This window comes from Anomaloglossus baeobatrachus, chromosome 1 (assembly GCF_048569485.1).
Source record: "Anomaloglossus baeobatrachus isolate aAnoBae1 chromosome 1, aAnoBae1.hap1, whole genome shotgun sequence".
Taxonomy (NCBI): domain Eukaryota; kingdom Metazoa; phylum Chordata; class Amphibia; order Anura; family Aromobatidae; genus Anomaloglossus; species Anomaloglossus baeobatrachus.
Window position 1 is genome coordinate 142,550,425 of NC_134353.1, and position 24,249 is coordinate 142,574,673.

Here is a 24,249-nt window from a genome sequence, read left to right on the forward strand (position 1 = left end):
GTCTCCAAACAGCAAGGAATACGCTAATTATACCAGACAATTTTGCGTTTGAAACGTCAAATGACGCTCCTTGCCTTCCGAGCCCTGTTGTGCGCCCAAACATTTGAGTTCCACCACATATGAGGTATCTGCGTACTCAGGAGAAATTGCACAATACATTTTATGGTGCAATTTTTCCTGATACCCTTGTGAAAAAAAAGCTACCTGGTTGAAGTAACAATTTTGTGGTAAAAAAAATTTTTTTTATTTTCACGGCTCAACTCTATTAACTTTTGTGAAGCCCCCAGAGGCTCAAAGTGCTCAATAAAACATCTAGATAAATTCCATGAGGGGTCTAGTTTCCAAAATGGGGTCACATGTGGGGGAGCTCCACTGTTTCGGCACCTCAGGGGCTCTCCAAACGCAACATGGTGCGGCTAACGATTCCAGCTAATTTTCTGTTCAAAAAAGTCAAATGACGCTCCTTCCCTTCCGAGTCCTGCCGTGCGCCCAAACAGTGGTTTTTCGCCACATATGAGGTATCTGCGTGTTCAGTAGAAATTGCCCAACAAATTTTGGGGGTTCATTTAATCCTGCTACCCTTGTGAATATGCAATATTTGAGGCTAAATTAACATTTTTGTTGCAAAAAGTAAAATGTTCATTTTTTCCTTCCACATTGCTTTAGTTACTGTGAAGCACCTGAAGGGTTAATAACCTTCTTGAATGTGGTTTTGAGTAGCCTGAGGGGTGCCGTTTTTGGAATGGTGTCACTTTTGGGTGTTTTGTGTCATGTAGACCTTTCAAAATTGCTTCAAATGTGATGTGGTCCCTAAAAAAAGTGGCTTTGTAAATTTTGTTGTAAAAATGAGAAATTGCTCATAAACTTTGAACCCCTATAACTTCCTTAAATTTTTTTTTTTTTTCCCAAAATTGTTCTGATGTAAAATAGACATGTGGGAAATGTTATTTATTAATTATTTTGTGTCATATATCTCGTTGGTTTTAGAGCATAAAAATTCAAAGTTTGAAAATTACAAAATTTTCAAAATTTTCGCGAAATTTCCGTTTTTTTCACAAAGAAATGCAAAAAATATCGGCCTAAATTTACCACTAACATGAAGCCCAATATGTCACGAAAAAACAATCTCAGAATCACCGGGATCCGCTGAAGCGTTCCAGAGTTATAACCTCATAAAGTGACACTGGTCAGAATTGCAAAAAATGGCCTGGTCTTTAGGGTCAAAATAGGCTTTGGGCTGAAGGGGTTAAGTAAATATAAAAGGTGGGTTGGTCCTATTTTTTTTTTTTTTTTTCATTTTTTCTCTATGATTTTTCTTGGATTTTCTCATTCAGATGAGGATGTTTTTGCATATTGAGAGGTAGGACAATATTGTTTAGGGAACATCCATATTTAGGTACATCTTGCCGTGGTTAGATGCCTTTTTTGATTTTTGATCAAAAATCGCTAAATAAGTACCTTATGTTTTTAACGTTTATAGCAATATTTCATTTATTCATTAATCATAGTGTGCTGGTCACCGTGTATGTATATGACTATGTTGCAATAACTTTGGAACGATTCCACATATTCCAGTCATTCAGAATTTTTGGTGGTAACACTTTGTACTTTAAGTTAGTGGTAAATTTAAGTTGACATGATTTATTATTTATTTATTATTTTTTAAAAAAATCTGAGATTTCAAGAAAAATTGAAAACAATCAAAATTTTTTAAACTTTGGATGCTTATATTTAACTCCTTTCTGACACTGGACATCCATTGCATCATGAAGGAAGGTGTATCCGCATTATGACGTACTGTACAGTTAGTTATGGTGATTATGTGGGCACGCCTGCACTGCACAAACAAGGATATATTTCAATAGATAATATTATATTATCATCACATTTATTAAAATAACGTAATGTGTTGCACAGATTAGCTGAAGAGATTTGGATTCAAGTGAGTCAACTTCCAAGATGTTGCTGTATTTCCAGAACAGATTATACTTTCTTATATCATTCTCCTCCTGGGGATAAAATTAGTTATCTTTGCCTTCTTATCACTCTAAATAAAATATAGCATAAGCCAAAAAGCCCAAGAATAGTGAAGTTCTGAGATACAGGGCTTCCTTCCATGGGGTATTTAATTGCACTTACAAAAGATCCATAAAAACAGCATAGAAAAAAATTAAGTAAAGCACTTGCGTTTCACCACTCCAGCTTCTTCTGGGGTGTGACTAGCTTTGAACTCCCCTCTCATTTTTATACTTATTATCCGTGTCCACCCCAAACAAACTTGTATACAAGATTTTTCTGTATATAAAAATATTCACTAAATAATGTCTGTTTATTTTTTCTGAAGACAAACAACAGATAATTGAATAAAAATGTATCAATAAAAAAAATCACAATTAAAAAAATAATTATAGCCATGTGAAATTTGCCTCATATAAAATCAAATCACATAGACAAAAAAGAAAAATATGAATAATTTAATCATGAAAATTACACAAAACAAATCTAAAAAACGCATGATATGAAGAAATTCCTTTTTTTTATCTGACATAAATAATGATAATCGTGTTTTGTTAAAACAGAAGATGTACAAATAATGTAAAAACTATGTCAATATTCAGACTCTTCAGTTATAAAGCCCGTCGGCTCACTCGCACGCGCATATACATAGGTCAAGCGCTATCGAATGTTTTATCATATAGCACTTGGATCAATAATATTCACTGTGGTGGTGCTGATCAAAGTTTTTTATCTCAAGCTGGTCGGAATGAGAAAAAACCCCACAGCATGCTTTGATTTGCTGTGCAAAGTGGATGACATAAAGGGAATACTTTTTGTACCCCCTTTTAAACCAAATTAAATACTTTATAAACTTGTACCTTTTGGTATGAAAATCTTGTAAATCGTCCATGGGGGCAGGCTCTCTGATGTCCGTTGCTGTCCCTCCTGCACATTGACGCCGTCCCCCCACGCTCCATTTCGTACATCAGGACGCCGCCCACTGCGCCCGAGGTGCCGCCCATGCCAGGACTGCTGGTGACGTGTGTCACAGGCACGAGTTATGGGCGGCACTGTGATTGCATCGCAAGTGCCCGCCCATAATCTCGTGGACGCGCTGTCCCCACTGCCTCCAGCGTTCTGCGCAAGCGCACGCTGGCCAGATGACCCGACGTCACCTCATTCCCATATTACCCTGCAGCAGGGCAGGATGGGAAGGAGGTGACGTCGGGTCATCTGGCCAGCGAGCGCTTGCGCAGAACGCTGGAGGAAGAGAGGAAAGTGCGGTCACGAGGTTATGGGCGGCACTTGCTGAGGACAATCACAGCGCCGCCCATAACCTCGTGCCTGCGCAAAACGTCACCAGCGGTCACACGTGCACACACTGCACAGTCCCACAGCGCATGCGCGGGACCTCGGGGGCCCAGGGGCGGCGTCCCGAGGTATGAAATTCAGTGTTGGGTGCGGCATAAATCGGCAGGAAAACAGTAACGGACACCAGAGAGCCCGCCCCCATGGATAATTTACAAAATTTGCATAGCAAAAGGTACAAGTTTATAAAGTATTTAATTTGGTTTAAAAGGGGCCACAAAAAGTACAGGAACCTTGCTAGAATGCAGCCCACGAGCTGCAGAAAGGGAAACTTTTAGGTTTACAGCAAAATTTCTGATGACAGGTTCCCTACCTTTCACACAACGAGATCGCAGCTGAGTCACGGTTTCTGTGACGCAGTAGCGATCCCGTTAGTGATCTCGTTATGTGTGACACCTACCAGCGATCAGGCCCCTGCTGTGAGATCGCTAGTCATTGCAGAATGGTCCATGCAATTTTCTTCAAAGGCGATGTCCTGCTGGGCAGGACACATCATTGTGTTTGACGCTGTGTGACAGGGTCACAGTGACTGCTGAGATCGTTATACAGGTCACTACTGCGACCTGTATTGTTCCTGCATCGCTAGTAAGATCTTAAGGGGGCTTTACATGGTAGCGATATCGCTAGCAATTTGTAGCGATAGCGACCGTGTAAGTACCTGTCCCCGTCGCACATGCGATTGTTTGTAATCGCTGTCCTTCAAGGGGGAGGGACGTTCGGCATCACAGCGACGTCACCGCAACGTCACACAGCGGCCGGCCAATCAAAGCGGGGGGGGCGGAGCTGAGCGTGATGTAAACATCCCGCCCACCTCTTCCTTCCGCATTGGGGCCGGCGGCAGGTAAGGAGACGTTCCTCGCTCATGCGGTGTCACACATAGCTAAGTGTGCTGCCGCATGAGCGATGAATCACAACGCTAAACAACCCTTACCGATTTTTGCGTTTGGGACGACCTCTCCATGGTGAACGATTTTCACCATTTTTGAGGTCACCTAAGGTCGCTGGTAAGTGTTACACGCTGCGATATTGTTAATGACGCCGGATGTGTGTCACTAACAATGTGACCCCGACGATCAAACATTAACGATATCGTAGCGTGTAAAGCCCCCTTTACTGTGTGACATCTCACCTGCGACCTCCCAGCGACTTACCTGCGATCCCTATCAGGTCGCATCGGTTTCGGGATCGCTGGTAAGTCGTTGTGTGTGACTGGGCCTTTAGAGGCAGACTGACTTGAATTTGAATCTCTTCAGCTACATCCTCATTTGTTTCTGCAGGTTATCTTTGATAATGTGACTATCTACTCCAATTGCTTTTTTGGGTGTAAAACTTTGGAGAGTGGGTATGATAACTCAGCGTTTGTGCCTCCTCTATGAAAGTGAACTGCTCTCAATTAGGTCAGACATATGAGCCCTATTGTTTGTTAAATCAAAATAATATAGCCATTGCCTCTTCCCAGACTGATCGGCACCTTATAGTTTAAAATGTGTGTTGCCTCAGCCCCCTCTGATTGCATAGTACAGAGGAAAATTAAGCAGTTGGATTAAACTTGGGACCAATGAGAGAGCAGCCATCTCTATCAATCCTGTAAACATAGGTGTCATACCTCCCAACTTTTAAAGAAGGAAAAGAGGAAAAAGTTTGCGGCGCGCATAGCGGCAAATTTTTAGGCCACGCCCCCTAACCACACCCATTTCACAGTCACGCCCATATCCACTCCCCATCCACACCCATTCAGCATGGACACGCAGGCAGCCGGCGGGCCTCCAGCATGGACACGCAGGCAGCCGGCGGGCCTCCAGCATGGACATGCAGGCAGCCGGCGGGCCTCCAGCATGGACACGCAGGCAGCCGGCGGGCCTCCAGCATGGACACGCAGGCAGCCGGTGGGCCTCCAGCATGCACACGCAGGCAGCCGGCGGGCCTCCAGCATGCACACGCAGGCAGCCGGCGGGCCTCCAGCATGGACACGTAGGCAGCCGGCGGGCCTCCGGCACGGACACGCAGGCAGCCGGCGGGCCTCCAGCACGGAGACGCAGGCAGCCACAGTGAGGCGGCCGGTCGCCCGCACAGTGAGGCGGCCAGTCGCCTTCACAGACAGGCGGCCGGCCGCCCGCCTTCACAGACAGGCGGCGGGCCGCCCGCACAGAGAGGCGGCGGGGGGCGCCCGCACAGACAGGCGGCGGGGGGCGCCGCACAGAGAGGCGTGGGCCGACTGCACAAAGAGGCGTCCCGAACAGAGAGGCGGCCGGTCGCCTTCACAGACAGGCGGCCGGCCGCCCGCACAGACAGGCGGCGGGGGGCGCCCGCACAGACAGGCGGCGGGGGGCGCCCGCACAGACAGGCGGGGGGGGGGGCGTCCGCACAGACAGGCGGCAAGGGGCGCCCGCACAGACAGGCGGCGGGGGGCGCCCGCACAGACAGGCGGCGGGGGGCGCCCGCACAGAGAGGCGGCCGGCCGCACAGTGAGAGGGCGGGCCGCCCGCACAGAGAGGCGGCCGTCCGCCCGCAGAGACAGGCGGCCGTCCGCCCGCAGAGACAGGCGTCTGTCCGCCCGCAGAGACAGGCGGCCGGCCGACCGCACAGAGAGGTGGCCGGCCGACCGCACAGAGAGGCTCCGGCCGGGAGGGAAGGGGAATCAGCGCTGGGGAGATTCTACATACCTTAGCAGCAGCACAGAGCAGACAGAGACTAGTTTCGGGCAGCGCGCTCCTCTCTGTTATGCCACGTCACGTGTTAGGATGGTAGGAGGGAAAAGCAGGGAGGCGGGGAGAGAGTGGGTGGCGGAGCCCAGGAGACGGCCGTCCCGCCCGTGGCAACGGGACAAACAATGCAAAGCGTGATAGTCCCGCTGTATCCGGGACGGTTGGGAGGTATGTAGGTGTGGATGGTTGACCTTAGGGAGCTCAACATCCAGCTCCACGGAGACACCATCACGTGTTACTCAACGCAGTGATTCTAGAACAATGCCCCCTGGGAAATATGAAAAACAAGAAAACAACAGAGACACCATCACATGTTTCTCAACTCTGGCAGGAAATTAGCTAGGTCTTTCACCGGGAAGCAGCAACCACGGGAAGGGCAGTCTCCAGTCAAGGAAACCGCCTATGCCAAAACATGGTATCCATCCACAGACAGCTGTTTCGGGGTATTTGCCCCTCATCAGTGTGGAGTAGGAAACTGGCTAGTGGGAGCAATGCCTAGTAAAGGATGTGCAAAACAAGAAAGCAGGGGAGACACCATCACATGTTTCCTACTCCATAGGCATGTTTCTCAACTGCCAGTATTGAGAAACATGTGATGGTGTCTCCGCTGCTTTCTTGTTTTGCATATTTCCCAGGGGGCATTGTTCTAGAATCACTATGTTGAGAAACACGTGATGGTGTCTCCGTGGTGCTAGATGTTGATCTCCCTAAGGTCAACCATCCTTACCTATGTAGCTTTTTACTAGGCATTGCTCCCACTAGCCAGTTTCCTATTCCACACTGATGAGGGGCAAATACCCCGAAACAGCTGTCTGTGAATGGATACCATGTTTTGGCATAGGCGGTTTCCTTGACTGGAGACTGCCCTTCCCGTGGTTGTTCCTTCCCGGTGTAAGACCTGGCTAGCGTTGAGAAACATGTGATAGTGTCTCCGCTGCTTTCTTGTTTTGCATTTTTTTTATCAATCCTGTAAGAGACAATACCTTGAATTGAGAACTCAGTGGTATAAAAGGGCCTTGCTCCTGTCACCAGGGTATTATTTTACATGCCCCCAGCCGATGAACTTTGGGTCCAGCTGGGGAATCACAGAACTGCACCAAGAGAAAGGATTCTACATGATGTCAGCCGACAAGCTTAAGGGGGCTTTACATGCAACAACATCGCTAACGAGATGTCGTTGGGGTCACGGAATTTGTAACGCACATCTGGCCTCGTTAGCGACGTAGTTGCGTGTGAAACGCATGAACGACCGCTACCGATCAAAATTACTTATCATATCGTTGATCGTTTTCACGTTGTTTTCACGTTGTTCTAATCTCAAATATCATTTCTGTTGCAGGACGCAGGTTGTTCGTCGTTCCTGCGGCAGCACACATCGCTATGTGTGACACCGCAGGAACGAGGAACAACATCATACCTGCGGCCGCCGGCAATGAGGAAGGAAGGCGGTGGGCGGGATGTTCCCGCCACTCATCTCCGCCCCTCCGCTTCTATTAGGCGGCCGCTTAGTGATGCCTCTGTGATGCCGAACGAACCTCCCCCTTAGAAAGGAGGTGGTTCGCCGGCCACAGTGACGTCGCTAGGCAGGTAAGTATGTGTGACGGGGAATAATGATGTGCGCCACGGGCAGTGATTTGCCCGTGATGCACAACCGACGGGGACAGGTGCTTTCACCAGCGACATCACTAGCGATATCACTGTGTGTAAAGTGGCCTTTAGGTACTGACTGAAGAAATACAGAACTGCTTCCTAAGTGGGTCCAGAGTCTCCGGTGGTGACTCCCCGTGCAGCAGCTGGCGGTGAACCGCCTGTCGCAAGAAGGATGTCGGCCTCGGCAGTCTGCCCGGCCACGCCGGGAACAGCGCCTGGCTCAGAAGACCTCCCGACAGTCAGCTTGGAGCCAGAGGGGGCGACCGACGAGGAGGCTGCGGCTCCCGCCCTGGACGCTGGAGCTGAAGCGGCATGGGATCAGTTGCCGCCGGGCACGGCGACGTGGTTGGAGAGGAAGCTGGCACAGTTCTGTATCCAGGTACGGGTCGAGTCGATGCAGCAGGCCTTGGGCTGAAGGCAGGAGATGCAAAAGATGGTGGCTGTGGTGTGGCAAATGAGAGACCCGTCTCCTGGAAAGCATCCCGTCAGGATAAGGCCTTGCAAACCCTTCCAGGCCCGCCGACCCATCAGGAGACCAGGTCCGCTCACGGTGAAACCGGCGAACCCCAGATGTCCCAGCGCCCAGAAGACATCTGGGGCTGTCCCAGATCTCCGTGCAAGCCTTGGGGGTAAGGAGGGCGTACATGGGTGCTCAGCTGCACGTCCGCCCCTCTCCACCACCCTCTGACCATGAAGATGAAGAGTGTTAAGGTAGCGGTTCCCGGCTACCATACTGCCCGTTGTTTGATCCTGTTATTGCCCCGTTTGTTATAGACATGGCCGAGAACTTGCAGGCCACCCAATAACTTTTGGGTTTGTAAATAGTCCCGGACCACCCTTTCAGGTCCTGCACTCTCCAGAGAGGCTGGTTGGCGGAAGGGCCTGCGGCAGAGGAGGCCGAGGTCCCGTCACCATAGCAACCGGTGACAACCCTCCGGGTCAGGGGTCCCCTGGACGTGGGACCTCTGAGAGACTGCCGGGCAAGGAACTTTTTACCTGGCCCGTATGGGCAATACCCGGACTTTACCCGATTCCTGGACTGGGGAAAAGGGGTGCTGACCTGTTCTTAGAGGCAGCATCAAGGCTAGGTTTGTTTGGGTGGGCAACTGAAAGGACACGGTCCCGTCCCATTCCTGGTTAATAAAAATGTTGATTTACATGTTTGTAACGTTTAAGATGTATATGCCTCCCCTCCTGCAAGGGAAGAATCCACAAAAGAATGCGTAATGTAAATAATGTTATTATAAATGTAAATGTTTTGCCATTTTATCTTTTACAGTTACAAAAATAAACCGGTGGTGGTCGGGCAGCCCGCGGAAGGTTTGCATTTAACCAAGGGGGAATGTGACGCCCTGGACTAGCCAGGTAGTCACAGACAGGCCCTTGCACAAACACCCGTCCCCCTAAAAAGGTAACAGCAGCCAACCACAAAACTTTGGTCACCCCTCTCGGGTCTTGACATTCACACCAGGGGGCGGAGCCAGGCGGTTGGCCACGCCCACCGAGGCGTTCGGATAGACTGAGAAGGGAATGACAGAGGCAGATGAGTTTAGGAGGTGAAAGGGAGAGGAGTAAACGTCTGACAGGGGTCTGGATCGTAGCCTGGACACCCTTTGGCCAAGAGGCAGACGGTGGTCGCCGCCTGCAGGAGCCGGGAAGACGGCCTGATGGAACCATAAGGGACCGGGACAGGGTAGTGGCCCGCCGGTACCGAACCGGGGAACCGACTGGAAACCGGAGCACAGAGGGGGGTACTCAGACACTGAAATGAGGTCCCGAATCTACCGGACTAAGTTAATTCACTGATTGAGGTCTGGACCTTAGGTCCTTTCCCAACCATGTCCCGACTGAAGACAACAGCTCAATAAGGGGGATAGAAAGCTACTGCTCAGGCAGAGAGATAACACGGGCCAGCGTCTGCGGGCAAACGGGCTCTCCCGACACACACACAGCCGGGGAGCGGACTCCCATCGCTGAAGCGCAGGTAGTCCACAGCTACAAAACAAGGTGCAGGAGAAAGGCAGGGACCACCAAACCGGGTGGGGGACCAGACGCAGCCGGCTGCGGGCACCGACCACCATCTTTTTGGTTTACCAGAGACTCCGGTGTATCTGTCAGAGTGAGTACAACTGTGCCTTCGGGCCGCGCACCGCCCCGTACCACACCAATCCGCCCGCACCCTCACCACCAGGCCCCAGACCATCACCCCCTACCCACGGAGGGGTCAACACCTGGCTGCGCAACACCGTCCCCGGGGGCCTAGTAAACAGCAGCGGTAGTGTCTACATTCGCCACAGCCCGTGGGTAGCATCACAAACTTAACCCAAACCACACCCCCGGCCGTAAACCTACCTACCAACCCCCTACGTAGCGCCAGCATCCTTTCAGAGCGACGTGACCCCGGGTCCGGAGGCGCTCGAGCCACCCACCAACGAGCCCGGATCCGAGCGGCTCGGCTGAAGCCGAGCGCGGCGCGGTACACCCCCATCGTGGTATAGGCAGGATCCTTGTGTATGCAGCATCCTGGTCTGTGTCCCATCCTGGTATAGTCTCCATCCTTAGTGGGCCCTCATCCTCGTATTTGGGCTGATGCTTTGATGTGGCCCCATGCTGGTATATGCCCCCATCGTGGTGCAGTCACCATCCTGACATGTGCCCCCATCCTGGTCTGTATGCGCAATCTGGTGTAGGCAGCCTCCCAGTATAGGCACCATCCAGAATGTTTCCTAAGGTGTCCCTTGTACCTGTCTGACGGCTGCTCGCTCCTGTGAGGCGTCTGCTCCGCTTTTCCACTGTGGCCGGTGGTGAGTTGCAGGCTGTGGTGTTGGGAGGTGTGGGTTGGCCTGGTATGTGGGCTGATGCTGTGATGTGGCCCCATGCTGGTATGTGCCCCAATCGTGGTGTAGACACCATCCTGACATGTGCCCCCATCCGGGTCTGTGTGCGCAATCTGGTGTAGACAGGCAGCATCCTGGTCTGTGTCCCATCCTGGTATAGTCTCCATCCTGGTATGGCCCCCATCCTGGTATGTGGGCTGATGCTGTGATGTGGCCACATCCGGATATATGGCCCCATCCTGTGATTGCCGCCATCCTGGTATGGGCCCCCATTGTGGTATAGGTAGGATCCTTGTTTATGCAGCATCCTGGTCTGTGTCCCATCCGGGTATAGTCTCCATCCTTGTATGGCCCCGATCCTGGTATGTGGGTTGATGCTGGTATGTGGCCCCATCGTGGTATAGGCAGGATCCTTATGTATGCAGCATCCTGGTCTGTGTCCCATCCTGGTATAGTCTCCATCCTTGTATGGCCCCCATCCTGGTATGTGTGTGTCTGTGTAGGGCGGTGTTTGTATTGCATGGTGTGTGTGTATATTGCGTTGTGTGTGTGTTGCGGTGCATATGTTGGGCGATGTATGTGTGTTGTGGGGATGTGTGTTTTGTGCGGTGTGTGTGTATTTGTCTGTGTGCCACAGTGTGTGAGTGGGGGCGTGTGATTGCGGGGCGATGTGTGTGTGCGGGGGTGTTTGTGTGCGGCTGTGTGTGTGTGCGCCCGTATGTGGGTGGTTGTGTGCGTGTGGGGGGCGCGTTTGATATGAGCGGGGTTGTTGTGTGTGTGTGTGCGTCGTGGTTTGAGTGTGCCGGTGTGTGTGTGTTTGTGTTGGGCTCTGTGGGAGTCATGGTGTGTGTGTGGCTTCATTTCCCGCTGGCCATGAATAGTAATGACTGGCTCATGAGCACTCCGGGACGCAGCTCTCCCACTAACCACCGATGAATGCTGGCTACTTAAATATTAACACTGCAGTGAATGTTAAGTAGTCGCTCATGAATAGTAATGAGCGGCTCATGAATAATGATGAGTGGCTCCTTAACATTCACAGCAGTGTTAATATTTAAGTAGCCATGTGCTTCCCCTGCATTTATCGTTGGTTTGTGGGAGAGCTGTGTCCCGGAGTGCTGGGTTCCTAGTGCGCCGCAGCTGCGTCTCCTCCTGTCCCCATCCCTCTATGTGTCTCTGTGGCATGGGGAAGCCTTGCGATGCTGCAGCTGCGTCTCCTCCGGTCCTCGTCCATCCTCTGTGTCTCTGGCATGGGGAAGACCTGCGATGCCACAGTTGCGTCTCCTCCGGTCCCCGTCCATCCTCTGTGTCTGTGTGGTGCGGGGAAGCCCTGCGATGCCGCAGCTGCGTCTCCTCCAGTCCCCATCCATCTGTGTCTCTGTGGCGTAGTTGGGTCACAGACCTGCGCTTTGGGGCCTCCTGTTGGTCGGGGCTTACTGTGCTCCATCGCGTGGGGTGTAGGGAGCTTCCATGGCGGTGTCCCTTGTACCTGTCCACCAGCTGCGTCATGGTGTTGTCAGGGTTTCGGCGAGTGGGCGTGTCCTAATTGAGCCGTCGTCGCTGCTGATTGGGTGTGGGTAGAGTAAGATGTGGGTGTGTGGGGGGTGTGATGCAGGGCTACTGCTGATTGGGTGAGGGTGGAGTGAGGGGAGGATGTGTGGGGAGGGTGTTCGGCCTGTTGGAGCTGTGTGGGCGTGGCTTAGGCGGTTTCAGCGTATGACGTCATTTCTTGGACAGAGAGAGACAGAATAGGGCAATTTGTCCGAACCTTCCCCGAGGAGGCTCTGAGTCACTGATTGGCAGTTTGATTCTCCAACCACATACAGCGAGCCATAAGCACACCACTTCCGGGGGAGGGTGGGCAGGCTTTTTTCAAACTTACTTTGTTGTGGCACACTACATCCAAGCATTCTGTGGTTACTCCCAGTGTGACCCATTCAAACACTGCAGGCAGCACGCACAGGGTTGAGTACCAAGCCTACTTGAGCACAGTGATGCTCACGCAAGTTAAAGGGAACCTGTCACCAGATTTGGTGACTATAAGCTGCATCCACCACCAGTGGGCTCTTATATACAGCATTCTAACATGCTGTATATAAGAGCCCAGGCAGCTGTGCAGAACGCAAGAATCACTTTATAATACTTACCTAAACGGTCGTTGCAGTGGAGTTGGGTCATATGGACGTCTCCGTTCTCCGCTGCCGGTGCCTCCTCTTTCGGCCATCTTTGTAATCCCTCTTCTGAAGCCGGGATGCATAACGCGTCCTACGTCATCCACACTCGCCGATATTGAGGTCCTGCGCATGCAGGGCAGATCAAGGTGTTGTAGTGCGCCTGCGCGGGACTGGCGAGTGTGGCTGACTTAGGATGCATCATGTGCACAGGCTTGAGAGGGAAGACAAAGATGGCTGAAAGAGGAGGCGCTGGAGAGCGGAGATGCCCATATGACCCAACTCCACCGCAGTGACCGTTTAGGTAAGTATTATAAAGTGATTTTTACATTCTACACAGTGGCCTGAGCTTTTATATACAGCATGTTAAAATGCTGTATATAAGAGCCCAGTGGTGGTGGCCGCAGCTTATAGGCCCCAAATCTGCTGACAGGTTCCCTTTAATTTGCACGTAAAGAATCCAAACTCCAAACCTGAACCTTAATTGTTTAAGTTGGTGTTCAGTTCGAAAACTGAACACCAGTTTAACTCATTCTTAGTTGGCACCGTAAAGCAAAACGACCTGCACATTTGTTCTGAAACCCTCTCTGATAATCTAAGATGGAGTCAGCCTGATCCCTGAGACTGATCCCCCCCCTTGTGGGCTATTCCGATAGCTTAACTCTTAGAGGCCCTTTGCACACTACGACATTGCAAGCCGATGCTTGCGATGCCGAGCGCGATTGTCCCCGTCGCAGCTGCAATATCATGGTGATAGCTGGCGTAGCGAACATTATTGCTACGCCAGCTTCACATGCACTCACCTGCCCTGCGACGTTGCTCTGGCCGGCGACCCGCCTCCTTATTAAGGGGGCGGGTCGTGTGGCATCATAGCGACGTCACACGGCAGGCGGTCAATAGAAGCGGAGGGGCGGAGATGAGCGGGACGTAAACATCCCGCCCACCTCCTTTCTTCCGGATAGCTGGCGTGAGCCGCAGGATGCAGGAAGGAGATGTTCCTTGCTCCTGCGGCTTCACACACAGCAATGTGTGATGCCGCTGGAATGAGAAACAACATCGTAACATCGGTCATTTCCAAATTATGGAAATGACGGACGCTACAACGATGGTACAATTACGATGATTTTGCGCTCGTTAATCGTATCATAAAGGCTTTACACACTACAATATCGCCTGCGACGCCGGATGTGCGTCACTTTAAATTTGACCCCACCGACATCGCACTTGCGATGTCGTAATGTGCAAAGTGCCCCTTATACTTCTATTTTTCTATTTCTACAAGCGCTATCTAAACCGGCCACTAGAGGGCAACATTTCCTACAAACATTATTGTCATCATCCTATACTCTACATATTATATACTTATGTACACAGTTATGCTTGTGTCTGCATGGGGAAGTCCGGCCTCCGAGTCCTCACACGTCAACCGTCAACAGTGCATATCTCCGTTGTAGCCATTCACTCAGCTCAGCGGCTGGGTCCAGGTTGATGCTGTGACTGGCTAGAGTGACGACATGCACAGACCCCTGCAGCCAAAAAACTGGGTATGGAGCTATGAAGAAGTGCCGTTGCTGGACCCAGAGATTGAAACTACCTGCTTAGTTTGTTGTTTTAGATATTTTTTTGAAAGCAGACAAGTCCTTTATTCATCATGATGATGGCAAAACAAATCTGTCACCACCAGGCCCCAGCTATAACTAATTGCTGACATCTTATTGTAACTGCCAAGATTGGAAATTGACTCCGTTATGAAATCCTTGTGGAGCGGCATCTAAACGTTTTCTGAGAATTGGTGAACGAGCACTCCCTAGTATCAGCCTGTGTAAATGTGGCGCCCCTGACCTGGTCAGGCACCAATGGGTACTGCACCCATGCTGGGTCAGTACTTTCAGGTAATTCTAAAGGCTGAAATAGGGTGTGTACGCACAGACACATAGCAACCAGGTCTCCCACACCTTAGAGGGGACCCTTGGGCAGACCCAAGAGGGGGCATGCCTCCACATCTCAGCTAGGAGTGTAGGGGAGGGGCTGGAAGCTAGGTGGCAGTGGCTGTCAGGAAAGTAGGAGTAGAGCCAGTCTGAAACCGAGAGCGCAGAAGGAAGGAGCTAGCAGGCGCGCGAACATGCTAGTCAGACCCTGCATGTGTAGCAGCCGTTAGCGGGGGAGAATGGTTACCAGCAAGTCGGTCAGAAAGACGCTGAGGAAGTCATCTGGTCAAGTACGGAGTTCCCTAGAGTAGATGTCCATTTAATTGGTCTGCTAAACCTGCCGGTGAGGGGAACCACAAGTCCCACACCAACCAACTAGAGTCCGAGCATCAGCAGCAACGAGTGGGCCCATAAGGAGGATCGAGCCTGGAGCCATCTTCCTTGGTCCACGTTGCCAGCAAACAGGCCAAAAAGGGGAGAAAAGGCAGTAGCGACTTCCCTGGACTTATCCCACGGTACTTGAAGTCAGGGGTTATCCGAAACAAGAAGTGGTAGGAAGGCGAGTTAACGGTTACCATTAGTCCAGCCTAAAGGATACCTGGTTCCTCCTGGTTTATCTCAGCATCGCTCGGGTTACCTCACAAAAACACCTGAACGTGAGTAAACAAGTTGAAAGACATCTTGGACTGAGACTGAGTTATTCTGGGACCTGTTGTTTTACACACCCGAGCTCCTGGGGCCAGCCTCACTCACGGGAGTCCACATCATCCGACTGCAGACTCCATCAGCCCCAGACGCTCGTTAAACCTGCAGTGGCGGTCACCCATAACCCTGACCGCAAACCGTGAGTGGCGTCACGACTCCCACATAAATAAGCCTGACATACCTGTTGCCAGTGGTAATCAAGTGGAGCCCCTGTGGCGTCCCAGAAGGTGGAGTGATGTCCATGAGGCGACCGCTACAGGTGGGCGACACATAAACATGCTGGCAACCACATAACAAATAAGCTAAAAGATTCTTCATCAGGTAATCAGATAAGTTATGCTGGTATAAAAATCATCATTATCGACAGCGCATCTTACTGCGTAAACAGGAATGTGCTGCCGAAAACAGATGTAGACAGCACAGAACGATATACTCTGGAACACAGTTCCAGAACTATGTTAAGGACATAATCATGAAAACCCTATGGTAAGTTAACCCCTAAATCATCAAGATAGTTACCAAGATCTATAAGATCTATTTGCAATTCTCAATCCATCCGTGACAAATGTTACAAAACAGCGCTGCGACTGCAGGAAACAAATACACTTACCCCCCTGCCAGACTTCGCTGTTGTTTCTTATGTTACTCCTTTCTTGTCTTGGCTTTTCTATGTTCTGTTCAATGTGCTGTTCAGTTAAGCAACACTCTACAGATCTGCTATGAGTCAGTGGCCAAGAATGTTTCGGATTATCCAAATTTACAGGGAATACAATAAAAGCATAACGTGAGACGGACATTCGAAATACGCAACAAGACCGAGCAACCAAATCAAATCAAACCATAAATCAAATGCAAGCATGAAAAGAGGACAGGTGGCGTAACACTGGTGAAAGTGTAAGGAGGCTGCACAGTGGTCCTTCTGGTCTCCTGTCGTTAACCCTTTTACACCTTTATTGCAGATATTCTTATTAAAGAGAGCCAGTCTACTTTATCTTTTTGATGTGTGAGTGCGCGTTTCCAAATGACTTTTTTATATCCAGAAAGTCAGTTATTTCTACTATTTAAAATACCAAGAATAAAAGTCTAGAATTTACAGTGATTAATGAATCTATTGGGCCAAGATACTTAGCGAGCAACCCTTCTTGCCTCAGGGATTTTGTAACTAGGCTAATAATCTCTGTATTGACGCTCCGTTTGTTCTGTTTTGATTTACAGACAATTCAACTTAATATTAAAAATGGATCTGTTGCATAAATGATGCAAACGGAAGCATAGGGACATCATCAGTGATCATAGGCATGGCGTTCGTCTTGTTTCTGTTTGGTGTCAATTTGTATAATACATGAAAACGTACAGTATTCAGAACTTTGTCTTCCTTCTGAAAAACGGTCACAAAACATAATCCAGAAAGATCCCCTAATAATAGGATCAGCTATGCAACAGATCTGTTTCTGACAATATTTGCATTGATCTATTCCTAAAAATGGAACAGACAAACACAATGTAGTGTGAACGTAGCCTTATAATTTCCTGTGTTATTTGAAGGCGTGTTCATAAATTGGATGTGGCACTGCAGCTTACATCATAAAGGGAATCTGACAGCAGGTTTTTGCTATGGAATCTGATAAGAATTTGATGTAGGGGCAGAGAGCCTGATTCCAGTGATGTGTCACTTACTGGACTGCTTGGTGCATTTTTCATATAATCCTTGTTTTCTCGGCTGTAGATGTAGCAGTGCTATGAATGCTGAGCTGTGTATAATCCCGCCCACCCACCTGATCTTCATTTTTCTGTTAAAAATGTGCATTGCTGCCAATCAGTGGTAGTGCAGAGCTACACAGATTAGCTGTCTGGTTTGCGACACCTAGTCCAACAGTAATAATCTTCTCCTAATAAAACACTGAATATATTGAAACTACAACAAACTTGTTGAGCAAGTGACACATCAGTGGAATTAGGCTCTCTCCCCCTACATTATTCTGCTCTCAAATTACATAGCAAAAACCTGCTGACAGATTCCTTTTAACATGGGGCGTTCATTATTTATCTGAATAAGTACTGAAAATATCAATGTGAAAATTATTGTGATGTAAACATGTAAAAATAAATATTATTGTCCTAAGTATACAGTTAATAAACAAATGAAAGGCTTCACTTCATGTCTTCCCGCAGCCACCCACGTAGTTCTTGATAGTTTCCAAAAAGTGTCCAAAATGCATAATAAAGTAAAGCACGAGATTTGATACATTTTACAGCAGATTTCGTAGTAGATCTCTCGCAGTATGTAAATCACATGTGGACTAAGATGAAAGAGACCAACAAAGTTCATTAATTCACACAACAAATGCACGCGCACACTGCCCATGTAAGGGGACGTTCACACTCGGATATAAAAAATCAGTCCCATTCTCATCCAGAACAGTTCAGTGACATCCTTTTGGTATTCGTATGTCATGCGAGTTTGGAATTTTTTTTCCTTCTAACATCTGTATACCATGCGAGTGTGCGATTTTTTTTCCTCTCCTAGCATTTATATGACATCGGTATGACATGCGTTTTTTTTCTCAGCAGCTATTATTCTACAATCAATTACCGGACCATTTACCGTGTTCTCTGCTACAGAATAGTAATGTATCTGTAAAAATCGGACGGCATATGGATGATCCGTGTGACATCCAATTTTTTTCTCGCACCCAGATACTTGCATTGGCGAGTCTCAGTTGTCTTCCGCGATCATAAGCAGCACGCTGTGAGTTTTTCACAGCTGAGGCTAAAATTGCAGATCAGCACTGACTTATTGAATAACATTGGCCAGAGTATAATTCAATTTTTAATCTGTTTGCGCTCGACGTATTTATACGCAAATGTGAGTGAACCCTAAAGGCGGCGTTACACGCTACGATTTATCTGACTATTAGTCGTCGGGGTCACGGATTCCGTGACGCACATGCGTCATCATTAGCGACCTCGTTTCGAGTGACACCTACGTGCGACTCCGAACTATCGCAAATAGGTTGAAAATCGTTGATCGTTTGCACGTCGTTCAGTTTCAAAATATTGTTCATCGTTTGGAACGCAGCAGACATATTGGTACGTTTGACAACCTGCCAACGACGAACAACATCCACACGACCGCCTTGGGCAAACAATATATCGCTGAACGATTTTGCGTCGCTTATGAGATCGTTATGTGTGACTGCTAATAAACAACCTATGTGCGATCTCGGCAAATTGTAACTACGATCTGGGCGTGTGACATCGCTAATGAGATCGTCAGATAAATCGTAGCGTGTAACGGGGCCTTTAGGCTCATCTACAGTATAGGTTGGGATTATTTCCCAATACAAATCTCCAATAGACAGCCTTTCCTCTATACCACTATAAGGACATAATATGGCATTTGTTGGCCAATGTTGCCATGTTAAGAAAAACTAAAATATATATATCTATCTATATATATAATTGCCTTATTCTGTCTGTCTGTCTGTCTGTCTGTCATGCTCCAAAATTGTGTCCTTCCGGTGACATTGTGTCCTTATGGTGACACAAAGCTGATTGGCCGCTGGGCTCGCCATGGCCCCGCCCTCCCCACGGATTGGCCGCTCGCCCAGGCTGCGCCCCCACACGGATTGGCCAGCCGCTCGCCCAGGCTCCGCCCCCCCCACAGATTGGCCTCTCGCCCCGGCACCCTGCAGGCATTGGCAACTCGGCCACGCCACGCCCCGCCCCCCTCACGCAATGCACGCTAGCTCTGGCCCCCCCCGCGCATTCCCCGAACTGACACGGTCACGGCTCCCAGGTGAGTACTGTACTCCCACCCCCCACCCCCAACGGGAGCCCACATCAGCGTACGCCGCCAACCCAGCCGACACTTACCCTCGCATTGCTGGCCTTGCCGCCGTATGCTGGTGTGGGCTCCCGTGCGAGCGGGGGACGGGATACGTTGGTAACCATGCTAGCATAGTTACCAGCTGGTAACCATGCTAGCATAGTTACCAGCACATCAAGGTCCTGCAGCGGCGGAAGATCCACACGCACACACATAACAGCACACACACACACATACACACACATCAGATCACACTCACTCTCACAAACACCTCACACACACCTCACACACACATCGCATCCACACACTCACAGCATCCGGCGATATCGCTTGCTTCTCGGCCTCGATACTGTGCTGTTGTGACCTTCCAGGAGGATCACATGGCCAGAAGCATGTGGTATCTCCGGATGTTGCGAGTATGAGCGCGTATGTGCAATATCGTCAATGTGTGTGTGCGTGAGTGTATGCGATCGGGTGTGTGTGAGTGTATGCGATCGGGTGTGTGTCGGTGTGTGTGAGTGTATGCGATCGGATCTGTGAGTGTCGGCAGAGGAGCATGGCGTGCTGGAGGAGGCTGGGAGGAGAGAGGCTGATCCTGGGGAAGGCTGGGATGGGGAGGCTGATGGTGGGGACAGAGAGGCTGATGCTGGGATGAGAGAGGCTGATGCTGGGATGAGAGAGGCTGATGCTGCGGACAGAGAGGCTGATGCTGGGGACAGAGAGGCTGATGCTGGGGACAGAGAGGCTGATGCTGGGGACAGAGAGGCTGATGCTGGGATGAGAGAGGCTGATCCTGGGGAAGGCTGGGATGGAGAGGCTGATGCTGGGGACAGAGAGGCTGATGCTGGTGTAACAGGGTGCCGGGGGTGCCTTGGGGCTTGTAGTCGTGGCCCCTTCTTCTATCAGGCTAACCCCCGGCTCCGCCGTCACTATTGGGACAGGGGATTGTTCTGTGGGGCAGAGTGTGGTGGAAAAGAGCATACTTTCAGCCGCAGGAAGACTCTTCAGGCAGGGATCAGATAAACCAAACGACATCTTTATTGCACAGAGTTTCACAGACAGCTCAATGCACGGATTTTGTAGCGCACGGTCACAATTCCTGTCCGGGGAAATCTTTCCTTGTTGTCTCCTCTAGTGGGGATGTGCCCGGCTACTCCACTTCACCTAGGCTCCCACTCCGGCTAACACAGACTGGACCCACACCAATTCTGCTTCACCCTTGAGGACACTTCTTCTCTTCTTCCCTTCTTTCTTTCTTTCTGCCCACTCAGCTCCACACTCTGCCCCTGGCTGTTCCTTCTCCCCCGTCCCGGAATCAACTGACTTCAACACACACATACACTTCTCTCTCTAAGCTGCCGGCTCCTCCTCTCTCCTGCCCTGTTTCTATGGGGACAGCCGTCCCACCCGGGCTCTAGGGGAAACCCCACTGCACAGTAAAAACATGTTTATAACATCAACAGTAACTACCCCAGAGTGAGGTATCTTCAGGGGGAAACTGCACCTCCTTGTAAGGGGTCTGCCCACCCCTTACACTGGGATGAGAGAGGCTGATGCTGGGGACAGAGAGGCTGATGCTGGGGACAGAGAGGCTGATGCTGGGGACAGAGGCTGATGCTGGGGACAGAGAGGCTGATGCTGGGGACAGAGAGGCTGATGCTGAGGACAGAGAGGCTGATGCTGGGGACAGAGAGGCTGATGCTGGGGACAAAGAGGCTGATGCTGGGGACAGAGAGGCTGATGCTGGGGACAGAGAGGCTGATGCTTGGGACAGAGAGGCTGATGCTGCGGGGAGAGAGGCTGATGCTGGGAGGAGAGAGGCTGATGCTGCGGGCAGAGAGGCTGATGCTGCGGGTAGAGAGGCTGATGCTGGCGCAACATGGCGGATGGAGCACGTTTGGGAGTGCGCAGCATGGCGGATGGAGCACGTTTGGGAGTGCGCAGCATGGCGGATGGAGCACGTTTGGGAGTGCGCAGCATGGCGGATGGAGCACGTTTGGGAGTGCGCAGCATGGCGGATGGAGCACGTTTGGGAGTGCGCAGCATGGCGGATGGAGGGACAGAAAGGCTGATGCTGGGGACAGAGAGGCTGATGCTGAGGACAGAGAGGCTGATGCTGGGGACAGAGAGGCTGATGCTGGGGACAGAGAGGCTGATGCTGGGGACAGAGAGGCTGATGCTGGGGACAGAGAGGCTGATGCTTGGGACAGAGAGGCTGATGCTGCGGGGAGAGAGGCTGATGCTGGGAGGAGAGAGGCTGATGCTGCGGGCAGAGAGGCTGATGCTGCGGGTAGAGAGGCTGATGCTGGCGCAACATGGCGGATGGAGCACGTTTGGGAGTGCGCAGCATGGCGGATGGAGCACGTTTGGGAGTGCGCAGCATGGCGGATGGAGCACGTTTGGGAGTGCGCAGCATGGCGGATGGAGCACATTTGGGAGTGCGCAGCATGGCGGATGGAGCACGTTTGGGAGTGCGCAGCATGGCGGATGGAGCACGTTTGGGAGTGCGCAGCATGGCGGATGGAGCACGTTTGGGAGTGCGCAGCATGGCAGATGGAGCACGTTTGGGAGTGCGCAGCATGGCGGATGGACCACGTTTGGGAGTGCGCAGGATGGGAGATGGAGCACGATGGGGGGTGCGCAGCATAGGGGATGGAGCACGTTTGGGAGTGCGCAGCATGGCGGATGGAGCATGTTTGGGAGTGCGCAGCATGGGGGATGCAGCACGATGGGGAGTGCGGAGTATGGCGGATGGAGCACGTTTGGGAGTGCGCAGCATGGCGGATGGACCACGTTTGGGAGTGCGCAGCATGGCGGATGCAGCACGTTTGGGAGTGCGCAGCATGGGAGATGGAGAACGATGGGGGGTGCGCAGCATAGGGGATGGAGCACGATGGGGAGTGCGCTGCATGGGGGATGGAGCACGATGGGGAGTGCGGAGTATGGCGAATGGAGCACGTTTGGGAGTGCGCAGCATGGCGGATGGAGCACGTTTGGGAGTGCGCAGCATGGCGGATGGAGCACGTTTGCGAGTGCGCAGCATGGGAGATGGAGCACGATGAGGAGTGCGCAGCATGGCGGATGGAGCACGTTTGGGAGTGCGCAGCATGGGGGATGGAGCACGATGGGGAGTGCGCTGCATGGCGGATGGAGCACGATCGGGAGTGCGGAGTATGGCGCATGTAGCACGTTTGGGAGTGCGCAGCATGGGGGATGGAGCACGTTTGGGAGTGCGCAGCATGGCGGATGGAGCACGTTTGGGAGTGCGCAGCATGGGGGATGGAGCACGATGGGGAGTGCGCAGCATGGCGGATGGAGCACGTTTGGGAGTGCGCAGCATGGGGGATGGAGCACGATGGGGAGTGCGCTGCATGGCGGATGGAGCACGTTTGGGAGTGCGCTGCATGGGGGATGGAGCACGATGGGAAGTGCACACCTCCCCCCAACACACACACGCGCGCGCACTGCACAACACACCACACACACACACTGGGAACCACAAACAACTGCCCTACACAGACACCCACACACAGACAACGCTGCACACACAAATATACGCACATACCGCACAACACACACATTGCACAAAACATACCTCCCCCCAAAACACACCACACACACACAAACCGCGCAACACACACACAACGCTACAGACACACAGCGCTCCACAAACAACGCAACACACAAACAACACCGCTCTCACCCCCCATCACACCCAGACAACACCCAGAACATGTACAGCGCCCTACACAAACACTTGGTAACTACACACAACAACATATATATATATATATATATATATATATATATATATAACAAAAATCATACATAAACTACACAATACGTAAATTCTAGAATACCCGATGCGTAGAATCGGGCCACCTTCTAGTATATATATAATTGCCTTATTCTGTCTGTCTGTCTTGCTCCAAAATTGTGTCACCGTGACAATGTCACCGTGACAGTGTCATAAAAGTGACAACTGTCAGGTTGGCCGCTGGGCTCGGCCTGGCCCCGCCCCTCCCCACGGATTGGCCGCTCGCCTCGGCCTGGCCCCGCCCCCCACATGGATTGGCCGCTCGCCCCGACCCTCCGCACGCATCGACCGCTCGGCCACGCCCCTTCCCCCGAATTCAAACGAAGCCCCGACTCCCCAAGCCCAGACATAACCTTGTGATGCTGGGATCGTGACGGAGCCGGTGTACGCTGGTAACCATGATAAACATCGGGTAACTATAGGAAGCGCTTCGTATCATGGTTACCAGCGTACACCGGTGCGGTCAATAATGAAGTGTCATGCAGCGGTGAAAGAGTTAAAGACACTGCAAGACACTTCATTATAGGCAGCGGGCACCCCCCGAAGAGAGAAGACAGAAGAAAGAAGACCCCGCAGTCATACTCACCAGACGCCGACCGGGAGCAGGTGAGCGCATCAAGGTCCTGCAGCGGCGGAACACACACACACGCACACACATAAGAACAGACACACACACATCAGATCACACTCACTCACTCTCACACACACACATCAGATCGCATCCACACACTCACAACATCCAGTGATATCGCTTACTTCTCGGCGGCGATACTGTGCGTGCAGTGACCTTCCAGGACCTGCCGGAGGATCACATGGCCGGAAGCATGTGGTATCTCCGGATGTTGTTAGTGTGTGAGCGCGTATGTGCGATATCATCAGTGTGTGTGTGTGCGTGTGCGTGTATGCGATCGGATGTGTGCGTGTATGCGATCGGATGTGTGCGTGTATGCGATCGGATGTGTGCGTGTATGCATTGTGTGAGTGTCGGCAGAAGGCAGAGGAGCACGGCGTGCAGCACAGCTGCTGGGACCGTCCACCGGAGGGCACAGGGAGAAGTGGGGTGTGAGTGTATGTGATGAGATGTGTGCGTGTATACTGTCTGATGTGTGACTGTGGAGCACGATGGGGAGTGCACAGCATGGGGGATGGAGCACGATGGGGGGTGCACAGCATGGGGGATGGAGCACGATGGGGGTGCGCAGCATGGGGGATGGAGCACGATGGGGGGTGCGCAGCATGGG

At 51.2% G+C, this 24,249-nt stretch overlaps 1 protein-coding gene across 2 annotated transcripts in view; it reads right to left on the bottom strand.

Moving 5' to 3' along the window:
• FGL1 (fibrinogen like 1) overlaps positions 1 to 24,249 on the bottom strand; it is a 212,908-nt gene that overhangs the window by 185,678 nt on the left and 2,981 nt on the right. The window contains exon 1 of one of the 2 annotated variants that reach the window (XM_075347103.1): positions 15,973 to 16,073. The exons of the other annotated variant lie outside the window; for it this stretch is intronic. The gene's annotated coding sequence lies outside the window, so the exon portion shown is untranslated. Of the gene's footprint in view, positions 1 to 15,972; positions 16,074 to 24,249 lie in introns of those variants that run through there. 2 annotated transcript variants of the gene reach the window in all.